At 33.2% G+C, this 17608-nt stretch overlaps 1 protein-coding gene and 1 long non-coding RNA gene across 3 annotated transcripts in view; one reads left to right on the top strand and one right to left on the bottom strand.

Moving 5' to 3' along the window:
- Positions 1-955: 955 nt before the first annotated feature.
- Positions 956-17608, top strand: part of LOC105321823 (solute carrier family 22 member 3) — a 31850-nt gene continuing 15197 nt past the window's right edge. The window contains exon 1 of one of the 2 annotated variants that reach the window (XM_034483240.2): positions 956-1103. The gene's annotated coding sequence lies outside the window, so the exon portion shown is untranslated. Of the gene's footprint in view, positions 1108-17608 lie in introns of both variants that reach the window. The other variant, XM_034483241.2, reaches the window with a different exon arrangement.
- LOC117683293 (uncharacterized) lies at positions 3068-7333 on the bottom strand. The gene is made up of 3 exons (XR_004597371.2): positions 6470-7333; positions 6188-6360; positions 3068-3708 (listed from the first exon to the last, which is right to left on the bottom strand). It is a non-coding gene; the product is annotated as an uncharacterized lncRNA (long non-coding RNA).

Below are 17608 nucleotides of genomic sequence, written 5' to 3'. Positions count from 1 at the left end.
TTTGACTCACCAAAGTCCAAGCTCTTGTTAAAATGGTTCTAATTTATAAGTTTAGATATGTTTGATCTCTCTTTACTTGAAATTAATCTCTACGTATATCTACAGTGTCTCTTTACTTTAGAGCGATATATCTATTTACTTTAGAACCATACGACCGATAATTTTTTTTTTTACCTTGGAGCAATATCTCATGACCTGAAAGCTTTGAACTATTTTTCCTTACCCTAGAGCAATACCTCTTTATATGTTACCTTTAAATAATTCATGGTGTTTCTTTGACTACCATTTACTTTTTCTTAAAAATATCCTCACATGGGAGCAATATTTATTAGACATCTTTAAAAATCAAATCTTGTTCAATTTTAACCCAGACTTCTGAATTTCTATCTGTATGGGAGGAGAGTGAAATATATACCCTATCTACATAAAAATACACCTGGTGCATGTATTCAGTGGCGTCGGAAGCAAACTGAAAGTGGGGGGAGGGTATCAAAAATCTAGACAAGCAAAAAAGTTGCGTTAGCGGGTTATGTAATTTTTTTCTGCAAGGATCGCTACCTCCATAACCCAAATGAATCTTCAAAGAAAGCATTTTATTGTTTATTTTAACATCTTTCTTTTAACTAATTAATGAATTGATTATGAAAAGTTAGTAAAATTCACTAAATTACTGTTAAATAGTACGTTAGCTAAAAGAAACAGCCAAATCTTCTCCTGTGAGACTTCGAGTCTACTTATTTTTTCATTTTTATAATAATTCATTTGGCGTACATTTCTAAAATAAATGAAAATGTGAAGAAAGTGCATAGAGCTAAATCCTCTTATTAAAAAAAGATAAGATATATTCAAACACTCAATTAATTTAATTAAAGACTGACACTGTAGACTTGAAACTGTAGACTTGCAATTCTATATACATTACGTCTTTCGGCTAAAAATAGAAGAAGGTAATTTCTCAACTTGTAAAAATAGCTAATCGAAGGAAAGCTCGGCAGTCTCTCGCGCGACACGGACGGAGGTGCACGCACACAGTTGCTGAGGGTGACTGAAGGGTGATTAGTATCCTGTGTTTTATTCTTGACCGATTGGGAGTATATCAACCGGTAAGTATGTAAAAAACTATATAAAACTCATTGATTTCATTTTAAACATCACTCAACCGGCCGGGTTTGTAGAAGGTGATTGTCCCACATTGCCTTTAATAATTATTCTTTTGGATCAGTGACCATAGCAATATTGATTTAATTAAAGGAGACATCATTTATAAGTGTTTATCAATTTGAGTAAATCGATTCTGTCTCCTTACATCCGACAAGGTTAAAAGAACGTGGCGAAATTGGTGCGGAAATTAAAATCACTTCGATTTACCAAGATATTACTGGATGCTCTACTTTCGCTTTCTCTTTCCCTTACGTACTTATAATGCTGTCTGCGATCTTGCAATGTCCAAATTCAGTGCAATTGGGAAAATATCTAGATCTAACCAGATCAATTATAAAGTGAAATACAAACCATTTATAAATAATAAAGGAACTATAATTACATATAACGCGTTCCAAAATCAAAACAGAAAATCTTTTTGTCTGTTTTGTACGTTTTACCTCATAAAAGCACAAATATAAGCCAATCAAGACAATTTAAGCTTTATTTTCCACATAACAGAGAGAACACACGTAACAAGAAACTCTTCAGAGTGGAAATTTACCCCCAAAAACTAACAAAGCATCTCTCTACTTTGGATTTAAAATTTAAACAGGGTGTTAGTAGAATATACAAGTAAAAGACAATTGCTTTAGCAATTATTGGTGAAAATAAAGCTGTGTGGTATATCCTAAAAATATACAGTATATTTTTAAATGCTAGATACAATAAAATTGTTATTTTTCTACAGAGTAAATTTACCCCCAAATACAATGCAGTTTTTATACATGTAAGTCTTAGTAAAATTCGACAATGGAATATCTGCTACTCTGTTCGGGTAAATTTATCCCCAAGATAAAACATCGTCTTTACAAACTTGCAGTCTTAAAATCTATACAGGTATAACTGTTTCAAGTATTTGAGGGTATATTACCCAAAATACAAAATGACATTTGTAGAAAGTCGAACCCTAACAAATAAACAGAAAATGACTGTGTTACAATTCTTTGAGGGTAAATTTCCCCCAACACAAGACAACATCTTAACAATCTCGAAGCCTTACCCCCAAAAAATGACTCTGTTTCAATTCTTTGGGAGTAAATTTCCCCCCAACAGAAGAAAATATCTAAACAATCTCAAAGCCATACAAATAAACAAAAAACTGACGTTGTTGCAATTTTTGGGGGTAAATTTCCTCCAACTCAAGATGACATATATACAAAGTCGAAGCCATAACAATATACAAAACTATACAGAAAAAGCTGTGTTGCTATTCTTTGGGGGAAATTTCCTCCAACACAAGATGACATCTTTACAGAGTCGAAGCCATAAAAATATACAGAAATAAGATGTGCTGCTATTATTTAGAGTAAATTTCCTCCAACGCAAGATGACATCTTTACAAAGTCAAAGCTATATAATTAAACATAATATGACTGCGTATGTTGCAATATTTGGGGGTAAATTTCCTCCAAAATAAAATGACAGCTTTACAAAGTCAAAGACCTAATAAGAAACAAAAAATGTCTGTGTTTCAATTCTTTGGGGGTAAATTTCCTCCAAGCACAAAATGACATCTTTACAAAGTCAAAGCCATAGAAATAAACAAAAAAATTACTCTGCTGCAATTCAATGGAGGTAAATTTTCTCCCAACACAAGATGCCATCTTTACAGATTCGAAGCCAAAAAAATACGGAAAATGACTGTGTTGCAATTCTTTTGGGGGTAAATTTCCTTCAACACAAGATGACATCTTTAAAAAGCCAAAGCCTTAAAAATAAACAAAAAATGGCCATGTTGCAATTCTTTGGGGGTAAATTTACCCCCAACACAAGATGCCATCTTTACAGAGTCGAAGTCCCCCCCCCCCCAAAAAAAATACAGAAAATGACTGTGTTGCAATTCTTTTTTCTTTTTTTTGGGGGGGGGGGGGAATCCCCCAACACAAGACGACGTTTTTACAAATCGAAGTCTTCGAAATAAACAAAAAATAACTGTGTTGCATTGTTGGGGGATTAATTTACCCCCCAACACAAGACGTCATTTTTACAAAGTTTAAACCTTATACACTATATACAGATCATGATTGTTTTGCAGTTTTATGGGGTAAATTTACCCCAATGCAAGACATCGTAATTTTTAACTTTAATGTATACAAAACTCATCCATGTACATCTTTTATATTTTTTGGGTATATTCACTCTCAACTCTCGACACATAGTTTAAACAATACAAGAAATGTATTATTGACTCAATAAAATGAATATTCATAACATCAGTTAAACTACATGTACGTTGACGATTTTATGTAACAATTTCACAATCAAGATCAACATATCATTTAGTAAATGAAGATAAAGTTGCAAACAAATGAGACCTGATAAGAAAAATTCCACTGGAAAACTAAAACAATTCAATGAAACCATTTCAATAAAGAAAACATTCTAGAATGATAGACATATATATTTTTTATTATTAATTGAAGTAGTTATGCTTATTATGAACTTGAGTATTATTTTCTGTCCGCTTTCTCAGTGTATTAGGTTTTGGACTTTAGTCTTCAGTTTCTAGAAAAGGAAAGACAAACATGAAATTAATCACCTTGCTTTTGACAACTAAGTGGGGTAATGTCATATAATCGTTTCAAATTGTGTAACGTTCATTAGTAGGGAGTTAGGAACTGTTTATATATGCTTAAGATGAATAAGAGGATAGACAAATCAGCTTAAAAAAGATTTTTTACTGATATATTTAACCTATGTAAACAAAAACAGGACACGAGCCTTGTTTACATGACGAAGAATTGTATGCTCTGTATCTTGCTTAAAACTCATCGACTGACACCCAAATTTAATTTGATAAGAAGAAATACGCCTTTAAAGCATTGTAAATAATAATTTAAAAAATTGACCAAAATCGTGACCATGCCTCTTTAAATTCCTTCATTGTGGATTGAATTTCATGGAGCCAATATTTGTAATTTGCTATTTTTTAAAAATAGGTTAATGGTAACATTTCGTGGAATTAATTATATTATAAATAATAAATATAATAATACTATTATTCATAAATGGTTGTGGATTTAAATTCATGGTTGACGAAAATTAGCATTAACGAAATCCATGAAAATTGAGCATACACGAATTCCAATGATTCCACAAATGTCAGTCTACAGCTAGATTCAGAGGTGACGCACCATCAGCACTCCCGCCCCCGCGAAATTTTATTCTATAACAATATTGTTTACCATATGTTTCCAAGAAATGAAAACACATATATGTTAATATGCTTAATATAATATACATACATTTACATTGTTCTATGTCAACATTTTTTTCTCGATATAACTAAAACTCATTATTTTTAACTCCTTATTTTGTTAAATCGATATAGCAAGAATATAGATCAATTGCAATAAGATGATTTAAATTATGTTAGCTCATCTCAATACAATGGAAAATATTTGCATAATTTAAACGACATAATAGTTTATATGTTGATAAGACGATAAAAAGTATGACAATGTATATAAGTTATAACACAACAAGTGTAGGCCCCGATACGCTTCCGTACATAAGCTGCAATGACATACATGTACATGTAAAATATTCCCGTCAAATGATAAATGACCTCTTTTTTTGCGGTGGGGGGGGGGGGTCACTGTAAATATAAATCGTGTACAGCCTATAAGAATGTCGTTATTTCAAATAATATGTATAAAGGCACGGATTCGTGGATTTGAATTTCCAATACTCCTGTCCATAGAAACTGCAATTCTAATAAATCATGCGCGACCCGCCATGACTGCTTTAAACTTGCTGGTGTATTTTTATTTTTATTTATGAAGAGTTAATTTGAGTATGAACATCATCCCGATAGGTGCATCATATCTAAAGGATTATAACTTAGCTTTCAAATCCCTCAATATAAAAAATCCATCAGTATGAATCCAAATACATCCTATTCTTTAGTTTTCCTAAAAACGTACACATTCTCATATATCATCTGGTGATGCACGAACCGCGAGGGTTTAATATTAGTTATCGGACAGCGTACATCTGTAATAATTTTGTTACCGATGACAGATATTATAACAATTAATAAACTCATATGTGTTTCTGAGTGTGTGTACTACATGTATAAGATTCCCCGATTTTTCAATACTAAAAAAAAATGTATGTTGTATACGTTGAAAAAGTATACAATCTTGGGATTTACTTACAGAGGCCTTCGATTAAAGTTATGTGTTTGACAATTTTTTTTTCTATTGTTTTGTTTTATCTATTTCATCTACGGTTTCTAGAAAAATCAACATGTAGGTTGGATTTCAATAATGTTCAAATGACTTATCTTTGTTATCGCCTTATTTGCCCGTACGGTATGATTGACACAATATATCAAAACGTCCTCGTTATGCACTACATAGGCCTATGTGATCAACGAGATGTTCCGAAAACATGCATAGATATAGGATAAGTCTTGAGAAACAATAAAATCCGCAAAAACATTTCTCAAGTTCGAATTTCTTCTATAATCAAAATGAGTTTGCGCCATTAGCACGTTCACAGAACGCACAGTTCTTAACCGTGGTATGTTTATGAGTTTGAGAAGACGGGGCTATAATTTTGTTATTTTCGCAAGCAAATTTTAGAACCTATTTAATTTTTATAGAATCCTGTCTGAAGAATGAGTAGAACAATTAGTCTTTTATCATAATTTGATTAAATTTTAGGTAGGGTGCATCTCTTGCGCGGATCTGGAAGCCTCACCCCCTCCACCCGTCCTGGGACCAGCACTGAAAAAAGAATTTAACATGACCCCCCCCCCCATCCGTCATTTACCTTCACAAAGAATTGGTCTTATTAATAAGTGCTTTATTTATGATAGAGTAATACAAATATTTAAGATTCCATCCCTTAATTAAGCGTTTTCGATGTCCGCCTCTATATTCACCATTTTAGAGTACGTGAAGAGTATACAATGTCTTTTCGGTTATGAGTTCATTGAAGAACAATGCACAAATTGAACTATTTATCATATACTTACCATTTATGTGTACAAACATGCCATGATCTTGTTATAAAGATTATTCCATGCGAATCGGCTGACCGCATTTTGAGGCATTAACATATACCACATTTGTGCAGCTAGGGTTTCCTAAAGTTGAACCAAAGAAAGTCCGAGCGTATACCCCGAATATTCCAGCAAAGTTCGTCATTCTTAAATAAAAATAAAGATTTTATCAAATACGTAATGGCATTATGTAAAATGGCATACAGTATGACTGTTGTTGATTAGTATCATGGTAGATTGAAAAAAAGTACTTACTTGTTTTATTCTGGATATGGCGCAATTGTGTACCGATAAAAAGATGAATCGACATTACAGTTGATGCTCTTGATCATGGGGGACCGATATCAATTCCGCCAAAAATAAAGCTGACAAAACAATGCAAAAGGAGTCTTCATAAATTTGCCGTCGCGTTTTATCTCCTTGTCTCATAGTCGGAGATTTCAAAGTGACGTGTAGGAATTAAACACAATTTATGGCCAGCAATGTCGGTGCTGGCACTGACCGCTATGTTCAGAGATCCCTTGGGTGTCATAGCAATTTATCGGTCAGATGAATGCATGTCTGTGGTTTTTCCGTTAATCGTGTTTTCAAACGTGCTGTTCAATTTGAAAAGAAGAATTCCACAGATGAAAGCCGCGCTCGATCAGCAAGTAACACCAAGTATCGGACTTTGCACAGAGAATCGAAGTTCAAACACGCTTAAAGTCTGATGATATGACTAATTTGTTATAAACATATATCTCTATCTCAATAAGCCAGAACATGATGGATACGTGAAACATAGCAGTTATTATACAATCTCTATTATTAATTTAATAAATGTTTATACATGTACGAAAAAACATGTTTAATAATGTCGGACACTATTGTCAATAGCATTCCCTAAACTTGTACTTGAGCAGTAAATGAATTAAACAGAAATATGTGAAATAGGAAGACGGTCGCATACGTACGGGTTTTTTCATTCATCCAACACAGTTGTTCTTAGATATCGTTTGATATGTCCTAGGTGTATTTTAAAATTTGACATAGCAATCACAGTGATAGCTGCATGTTTTAATAAAGTTCTAAAATATGAAGTTCATTTTGATATTATTGCAAAATAGAAAAAAGTAGACTGCAACGTTGACAATTAAAATTATTAGTTATTATTTAAATCAGTTGTAACCGGTAGATAATATCGATTTGCAGATATGATTTAATCGTAACTTGTCTGTTCTAGCCTTAATAAAAACAGTCTCCAGCAGTAACAATATAGAACGTCCGTCTATGCTTCAGAGAAAAGGTCACATAAGAAACAAGAAATAACTCGGACTAAATGCGAGAAGCTATATTATAATAATGAAATGTTTTGCTATTTTTTTGTCTCGTTGAAAGAAGCTTTATTTTGATTCGAAGTAGTTTAAAATATTGATATTCTATCGATTGTTTGTTAAATAAAGATCTCTATAGTTAGATATGACAATAAGTGGTAAAAGTGTATCTGCTAAAAAGATGGAACAAGCAATCGTCGTCCCATTGAACTTGATGTGACTTTTTGAATGTGTGCGCTACATCATCCGCCACTAGAACAGATGCGATCCTATTCGATAAATTTTGAAAAAGTTTTACCTTTTAATTATGGTTTACATGTATTTAACATGTAATTAACATATTAACGGTATTATGTCACATAGTTTTCGATTCTCAGAAACATTAACCCCCCCCCCCCAAAAAAAAAGGTGGCTCAACATATTCGATAAGACGTGGTCAAAACACAGATACTGTCATAGGCATGAAGTGTTATGTAAATATTCAGACGCATATACACAAGGATAACTGATTTTTAATATACCTCTCTGAATTTTGTGTGTGAGAGAAAGAGAGAGAGAGAGAGAGAGAGAGAGAGAGAGAGAGAGAGAGAGAGAGAGAGAGAGAGAGAGAGAGAGAGAGAGAGGGAGGACAAGTTTACAGATCTGTATCATGATGGAGATTTTCCTTGGTAACTTTAAAATTTTAATTTCCGGCACACTTGCATTTAAAAAGTAAAAAATGTTTTAAAGTAAATCATTCATAGTACTACTCTTTTACCTCAATAGTTAATATAGTCTCGGGATATTCTAGAAAATTGACAGTATTGCCATTTTGAATTTCCGAGGGAAAAAAAATTGCTGTCACATTCCAGTAGAATATGGGATGCATATATCTCTAGAAAAACTTTTTGGTGATGTCCAAAATCATATTCATATTCATAGTTCTACTCACAAAGTTTATGTTTCTTTCGGACTAATTACCGAGTTTATTTCCAATGTATGATATGGCACCGGAACGTTCAGTATTCTCTTATTCTCAAATTTCTTACAACCATATGTTTATCTTAGATTTATTAGTTTTATGAAAACGCTATCATGAGATCTTATGACATATTTTGTGTCAGGCTGATACATGTATATTATTTGTTGCAATACTCTGTACACACTGCACAGGCCAAATTTACACAAAATCAACAACACTCTCTATTAGGGTGAATGTTTCTCATATTGTTCCCCTGACATATCTTGATTTTAACACTGACAAATATGCATAGTACATGTAACTACATTTTGTCATATTGCAAGCGTTTATTCATAAACATGTTAAAAGGATAATCTGCACATAAATGTTATTGCATCATCAAAAATAACAGCCAGTCTCGCATTAGCTTTAATACTGACAGTGTGTCACCTATCTAGATTTGATTCGTTAACATAGCTTGAGTATTCGTACTGTGTAACGATTGCTCTTTTACACATTCGTGAAATATAATTTTTTTTTAGTTTTTGGTGTATATGTGAATAAACGTTGATGCATTAAGTTTTAAAAACATTTGAAAACAGATTTGTGTGAAGTCAATATTATTTGATGTGCCTATCAGACTTTGAAGTCTTCAATTGTCATTTATGAGAAGAGCCAGGATGAAATTATACCATTATCTGCATTGCAAATAAATTGCGGCGGAGATGCAGTATATTATTAGTCTCCTACCGGTTTCACCGGAGGGGACTATAGCTTTCGTCTAGCGTCCGTCAGTCCGTCCGTCCGTCCGTCTGTCTGTCTGTCTGTCTGTCCGTCCGTTTGTCTATCCCACTTCAGTTTTCCACACTTTTTTCTTTATGCGTTTGAGGAATAATACAAAATTTGCTGAACACCTTCAAATGTCAAACTACAGTTTACACTTTTGTAGCGTCTGGTTTACATTATTTCGAGAAAATTAATTTTTTATATTCCAATTTTTTAATGTTCGGGTTCGTTATCAGGTTAGGTGTGTATTGAATAAACGAGGAAAGTATGAAGTCAGTAATAATATTGTGCATGCATTACTTGTACAATTCCTTTTATTGTTTCTAACAAACAAATGACTTCTGTTGAATAGTGTCAAGCATTTTGTTATAAATTTAATCGACAGGGTTTTTTGTATTATTACAATCGGGTTCGTTATCGGATTGTTCTGTTGATTCGGGGTACAGAACGGTAAGAAATGATATTCTGCATAACAGTGCATTGTTTTCACAAATTTCTACCAGCAAATTCTTAAAGGACTTGGCGAAATTACAAGAGATAAGATAAAGAGTACTGTATTATTTTACCCATTTTTTATTTAATTTCCACATCAACTATGTAGTTTGAATGTCCCCTGTTCTTTTATCTCTGATTAAAGCATAACATCTCGTTTATAATAGTTTTGAAAAAGATGTATGCTTCGAAGTTCGAAGCTTTCATAGAAAAATTACAAACCGGTAGGGGACGTGTATTGCCTCTGCAATGCTCTCAGAATGCTGGTTTATTATATATCATTTGGGGGGGGGGGGGCATCTGTAGTGGAACAGCTGATGGACAAAATGGAGAGAGACAGACAGGCCGAAGCCAGACGGACCGACATTTAATTGCAGCTGCTATGAAATCATATCTCAGTTGACGCTTAGCAAATAAACATGTACATGTATCGTAAATTGCACCTGTAACGCTGACTATTAAAATTGGTAGAAGTACTCGTACAAAATTATGTTGCTTGTGCAAAGTTTACAAACGAGGATTGGCCTCTAATGACATTACTAGTATATTAATTGGAGCAATAAGATTCATACCAAAACTCTTCTATAGTTATTTAAAATTGAGTATGATATTTCAATCAGTGTACTACATAAGGAATAAAGAATCATTCTTTGAGTATTATGAGGTGATAATTTTGGTCGGGGCGTGATCAAATCCAATAAAGCCCGAAGTGCTTTATGATAGATTTGATCATGCCCCGACCGAAATTATCACCTCATAATATTCAAAGAATGATTCCTTATTACTTATATAATTTTAAGCCATCGTACAATTAAATCTTTAACTATAAATAAGCAAACCCCGCCGGCACCTCAATTTGGCGTCATTTGTATTATGGGTTATATAGTGCAAAATTGATACGAAGTGTTATCACAAAGACACTGGATGATGTAAATATATGTATATAATATTGTATTCCATCGTTGTAAAACTGATTTCTGCATGAGCTCTCTTCGTCGCAGTAATATCCAATCATATTGTGACTTACTGATATTCATGTGTTTCCTCTAATTCGTTGTTGATACACATCACGCTGATACAGTTTTGCGCTACAATAACGCACGACTTCAAAAGTAGAACTTATTCTGAGTTCATCGTAGATTGAGTCGTATCTACTACTTTACCTCAATGCAGAAAATCGCCAAAAGCTGCGAGTTTCTGAGCAATCGTTGCTACAGTATGGCTTTTACATGTAATCATTCGTAGACAATCGCACTAAACTTGCATTGCACTCGTTCACATACATGTATTCGCAATACATCTTCTACATTCGCAGTGCATCCGCACAATCTGATTAAAATCCGTTTTAATCAAATTGACATCGCAAGACTTCGTAGTACTAGAGTTTACATATATTACACCGAGTATCCTACAAGTTGCTAAGAGTGTTCATTGGGTATCTGTAATACATAGAGATGAAGCGAGATTTGATTAGATTACGATGGTGTGACCGAGTAATTGATAAATACAAGGTTTTTTGTTGGTGGAAAAAAAGAATCGGATGGCAAGTGATTTGCTGCGTTTTTTTTTCTATTGAATTTAATGTACAACTGGTAGTCATTGCAAATCTTCTAATATCATACACACACATAGTATTTTTACTTCCCTGTGTTCTGAAATTTATTCTTTAGTAATTATCTTTTTTCATTAATTGAATTAAATATTACAGTTACATTTATTTCATGATGGTGATAATTATATTATTCAACAATAAAGATTATAACAATAGGACCCCCCCTCCAAGAAAAAAATGTATTTCCCAAAGGGCATCGATGGAAATTTCTCAAGGAGAATTGTTCTTTTTTAAACTTTGGAATGGAATGTCCAGAGGTTTTCAAAGCGGTGAAACATGTTACTAGTATTTATTCCGCGGGATATACGACGTTCTGCTGGTCACCTGTCGGATGACTTTCTAAGTTACCCAGATGACGCATTATATAGAAATATCACACGGGGGTATAATGGTAATGCTTGTTTCATGACTGTCAAAACAAAACAACAATAAAACACATTATTCTGATCTGCCTGCTCAATATGAGAACAAAAGAGTACCACGCGGCAGTTAAAAAATTAGAGCACTATAAGTCAAAATCCCCTGAGTAACATTTTTTGGGGAAAAAATGATTATGATTACGGTTTGAGGAGGGCGAGTTGTTATTCATGGATAACACAGGACACCTTAATCCACAAATCAAATCTGCAAATTGTTTGCATCCCTTAAACGTCTTTAAATTTATAGTAATATCTTTTTTTCGATTATTTTATAAATATTATACCGATCACATTTTTAATCTGGTGTCGTTAAATTTGCTATTTCCGGGTCAGTAATTATAAGAACAAATTTGCAATTACCACTAAATCAACTGTCATACTACATGTATTAATAGAATCGTTGCCCTGTTTGAATAATGTGTACTTTTTGTACAAAAATTCAATTAGAGAGAGAGAGAGAGAGAGAGAGAGAGAGAGAGAGAGATTTAAAACACTTGCAATATTACCGCATACTCCTAGTTGTAAACGCGCACGCATCATTAACTATTTGTACATGTAAGAGAGAGAGAGAGAGAGAGAGAGAGAGAGAGAGAGAGAGAGAGAGAGAGAGAGAGAGAGAGAGAGGCAGACAGTTTTAGAGAGAGAGAGAAAGACATTTAAAACACTTCCAATATTACCGCATACTCCTAATTGTAAACGCGCATCATTAACTATTTGTACATGTAAGAGATAGAGAGAGAAAGAGAGAGAGAGAGAGAGAGAGAGAGAGAGAGAGAGAGCTTTTTTTCGAAATAAGGAATATATAATAATTTTCAACACTGGCCATATTACTGCATGCTCGTAGTTCTCAACGCGCATTAAGTATTTGTACATTGGAGAGTAAGAATCTCTAACATGCTCGGAAAAGGGGGTAGGGGACTCCATATTAGAAACCCCCTTTTAAATATGTAAATTTTGGAAAAAACGTTTTCAGCGAGAATATAGTGATTGTGTGTAAGGGGGGGGGGTGTCAGCCCCTCCCCCCCCCCCCTCCGGCTGATGCTGCTATGTGCCTATGATGTGCATGTTTTAGTCTGTACATGTAAATGAAAGAATAATATAAATGTGTACATGTAGTCTTTGTTAATGATTCAGATTGAAAGAACAAGTCGAAAACTTTAGTTGCCAGTATTAAGCAGTGTTTTTGAATTTTCCTTTCAATAGATTGTCTCTTACATTGCAGTGCACAAAATTTAAACGTCTTTCTTAGCCTGAAATTGACTGATCCACAATGCTGCAGTAGGTAGTTATTTCGTCTGTAAAATTCAGTTTGGTTTCGATCCTGTATTGTGATATACACAGGGCTAGTTCTTTAGTTACTTGTCAAACCAAAGGAGGGTATCTTAAAACCATTGATCTATAATTTTGTTTTTTTTTCAATTGGTATACCTCTGTCAATTAAAAGAACTCTCCTATTGACATTCCACACCTTAATTTCAAAACAGAGATACTAATATAAAAAAAAATATCCAATACAAAGTCACCTAATCGCTAATCTACTTTTTGAAGCTAGATAATCGTAATCTAACAAAACATTGTAGCGAATTTACTTCGTTAAATTTGTGTTTTTATTGCATGTAACTAAATGCATGAAATTTTTTTTATCAACATGTCACGTTGTGAAATTCAATCTTTTGGAGTATTTTCAATTATTTTGTAAATTAATTTTTCGGACTTTGTGTTAATTGCTACTAAAACTTTTCATCTATTTCGACAACTGTTTTAAAGACGTTATAAATTCAGCGCAGCATTAATCCAACCTGAGGCACACTCAGTGAGGGACAGCTAATCTTTTAATTGACTTCTGTTTATGTTTATCGAAACTTCTTTCATCTTATTATCCTTTTATGTAAATGCTGCTAAAATGTCACGAATCACCCAATAGCTGTTCTTTAATTGATTTTCTTACTTCTGTACATATTATGTTAATCCTTCAAAGTGTTATTACATTGTTCATTTGATTATAATAATTCTGAATTGTAAATTAAAGGCAGTTGGAACCAGACTTTCAGTGCTGATGCATACCAAACTCACATAAAAGTATATTTCATGTAAAGTCTATATAAAAGTCTGAAAACTAAAGCGTGTTGGCTTGTTGGAGGTTTCATGAGGCTGGTTCCAACAACAAGAGAATAAGCTCAAGGTTGGCCCAGAATTAGTCATGTACGGGAAAGAGCGCCCCGTAATAAACATCTTATTTCAAAATTGTAAAATACTTCAAACATTGCTTCGGTTACCTGTCTCACTACATGTAACAACATGTTGTGTTAAAATTTTTGATATTGTTTGTTACTTTCTACAATAAATTTTTACTTATTGATTTATATAACGAACGTTTTCAGTTGAAGCAATTCGTGACAATTTCAGAACTCTAATATATTTTCAATATTGCCTCGGGCACCTACTCATGGCATGCATTAAACTCATGTGTGTATATCTTGTATATTCTGTGTTAGTTCCAGTGTTTTTCTGATCGTTAGCAAATAAAATTGTCTTTTATCTACCTACTCATATATAGCAAGATATCTGTGCGTAGAACGTAAATCGCCACGACTTCTCCTGTTATAAATATAGATCTTTCTTTCAAGATTTGAAAAAAAAAAACAGTGTCTCAGATTTATCGCAAGTTGGCCTGGCGAAAATTTCGACTTTAAAATTTTGTAATTGTAATTTGTAAGAAATTGTAGTGTAAATCGGGACAATGTGACAGGGCCTAAGAATGGTTTTCGTAAAGGTAACAATTTATTCAAAGCATCGTAGGAATCTTTGCAAAAATACACGTTTATAATTCTTTAAATGCGTGATTAGCGACCAATGAAGAAAGACAGATTTAGAATGTTATAATGTATATACATCTTAAAGAAGTTATACATCGTATTTGCCTTTAAGATTTCGAGTTAATGTGATTATACCTGTCATGCGGTAAACGGCACATCTTAATTATGCGCTTACAAGTTTAAAAACTGTCATGATATTTTAATTTCTTTCAAGTCACAAAGTTCTAATAGGTCAAAACCCATGGTCAGTCATGGTGTGTAACAGTAAATTTCAGTTTCATTCAAGACTTTTTACCTTCTTTTTATAGGTATGTCTCTTTTGAATATAATTTAAGATGAAACACCTTTGACGAATACAAATGCATCCATTCCAAATATATAATATCCACATGTACACAATGACATGCAGTTAAACACCCAAAAGTATATAGTTAATTGGGGTTTTCACAACTTGGTTGCAAAACATGTAACATAACAGCCATGTTTGGTATCAGATACCAGATTTAGTTGCAAAATGTGTTTATAATATGGTTTATATGATAGGTTGTTGGTACATGTATCATAGAATGATTATGTAGCTCGAAAAACAAACTGTATCACAAAATATTTCTATCTTTAGAATAGATATTGATAGAGGTTGTCACAACCACTTTCAGTACCTAATTTACATACTAGTATAGCAAAAAACATGATATTCTCAACGAATTAGCTCCTATTATTTTTCTACAGGGAGTATATAGGAGGCCGGTTACATTAATCAATTCACAAATTAGCTATTACTGTACATGATATATCGTCTTTAAATATTGAATAAAGTTGATATATATTGCTGATGATGATTGTAGGGTCATTTCATATCCTGAATGTATTATACATTGCATAGCGATACAGCAGAAGTGCGAAGACAATGACCGTGAATGAATCCCAAAATCAGTTTACGTCGTTGCAAATTTTAGGAAAAGTTAATCTGTATTTTATCAATGCCGTGAAGCATATAATTCAGACCCACCGCTGTGGGAATTATCTCTCATGAGAATAGTGATAAAATGCGATCTGCAAGCTTACAGAAAAGTCGGCCAAATTGTTTTGGAGGAAGTATACAGTGAAGTGGAACAGCCATAAAGGTATCTGTTTAAAACTTTATGTTGTTCTTTCAGAATACCTCGCATAATAGAAAACATTTAAAACTTGAAATAAGGGAATCCATCCCATTAATACATGTATATTTATATTTATATTAAACTGTCATTATGCAATGTACATGAACTCGAGGGCTTGATTTTGTTTCAACAAAAACATGGCCCATTATTCCAAGTTTGAGAATTCAAATCCGTGTTTTTATTAATAAATTATTATAAATTAAATTTATTTAAAATATACTTATAATTTTTGAGATATACCAGTCCTTGTTAATCTAAACAGCGACATTCAAATTTATAAATGCACCGTGGTTATCCCACCAAAAGCACCCCATCACCTCGGATAAGAATTTTGAGGATAAGCGAAAATGGGTTTTCAATTAATTCTAGACATGCACCCACTTGCACACATTTAACGTGAAAGTTGTAGATGTATTGATAAGCACCGTGGGGAGGGGGAGGGGGGGGGGGGTGCGTAGTATTCCTTTTACTTTCAGTTTCATTTTTTATATGTTAATTTTTTTTTAAAAATGTCTGCTGGGTGCCCATCCCCCTCCCCCACAGTGCCTTATTGAAACAAAAACACCGATGTAGCCTGATATTTGTGTACAAAAAAGCGTAACTGAATATTATCTAAAATACTTCTCACCCTTGTTCCCGCTTTAAGGTTATTACTATACATGTACATGTATGTGCGCACTTGTTAAAACAGCGGATGTTATATTCGAAGGAACTTTAAATTGAAACTCGAACTAGAACAAAACCGTTGTCAGTTTGATTAAAAGCTTGCAGGTAAATTATTTTAAAGCGCTCGTTAGAAAATATAATAAATCTTACATAACAAATAAATATTTCTAAGCGTTGTTTACGCTTTCGGAATAACGCTTTATAAGATCTAAACGGCTGCAAAAATGTAACCGCTCCCCCACTTATTTTGTAAATGACGAACGGTATCTATTTATATATGTCTACCCTCTGTACTATTGATTTTATAGTATAGAGGGTAAAGATACATACATAGATATCACTCTTCATTTACAAAATTAGCTGGGGAGCGCCTATGTAGCCGTTTAGTTTTCAAAGCTGTAAAAATACTTCGATATGGCAGCTATTTTCTTCAGCTTTCAATACACAAAGAATGAAGGATATTATTCTAGAAAAAAACCTGTTAATATATTTATTATTTTAGATATGAGGAAAAAGCTGGAGATAGTGTGTATACCCTTATATAATAAACAAAAAAAAATACAAGTCCACCATGATATGAATAATTTTGAATAATTTTAAAGTAAGATAATAAACAACCGGCCGCGGAAATTCAAATCATCATACATTTGAATACAATTTGATACATCGATCCATCATACACAACGCACATTAATTTGTTGCAGTTTCAAATAAATAATTATGCTTAGAATTTCGAATAGTTTTAATCAAATGATTCTTCGTATGTTTGTCAACTTGTATAGAGCCCCATCCAACCCACCCCCCCCCCCCCCCCCCCCCCCATCCCCATATCGATTTGCCACAAATCTTTGAAAATACGTGTTTTCAACAGAAAAAAGTTAATAAGCAATTAAAAAATCAAGTCATGTGAAATTATTAAATCTTATATTCTGATTGTGTTCTAAAAGTAACTAAATCTAAAACAAATATTTCTTTTCCTCAGATACAAATACAAACTATCCACTATTATAGTCAATTTTTATCTTGATTATTCATCAGGTACATGTAGCTGAATAAACAATGGATTGATTTGAAGTGGGGAACACATGTTACTTCGGATAAAATGAGACCCAGCCTTTGTGTATCAGGACCAGTTATAAAGACTATATGTTGAACACCTACATGTTTATCAGACGCGGAATATTCATGAG

Source organism: Magallana gigas, chromosome 3 (genome assembly GCF_963853765.1).
Source record: "Magallana gigas chromosome 3, xbMagGiga1.1, whole genome shotgun sequence".
NCBI lineage: Eukaryota > Metazoa > Mollusca > Bivalvia > Ostreida > Ostreidae > Magallana > Magallana gigas.
Note: the sequence above shows the minus strand (reverse complement) of the source record. Positions and strands in the feature narration are given on the sequence as shown.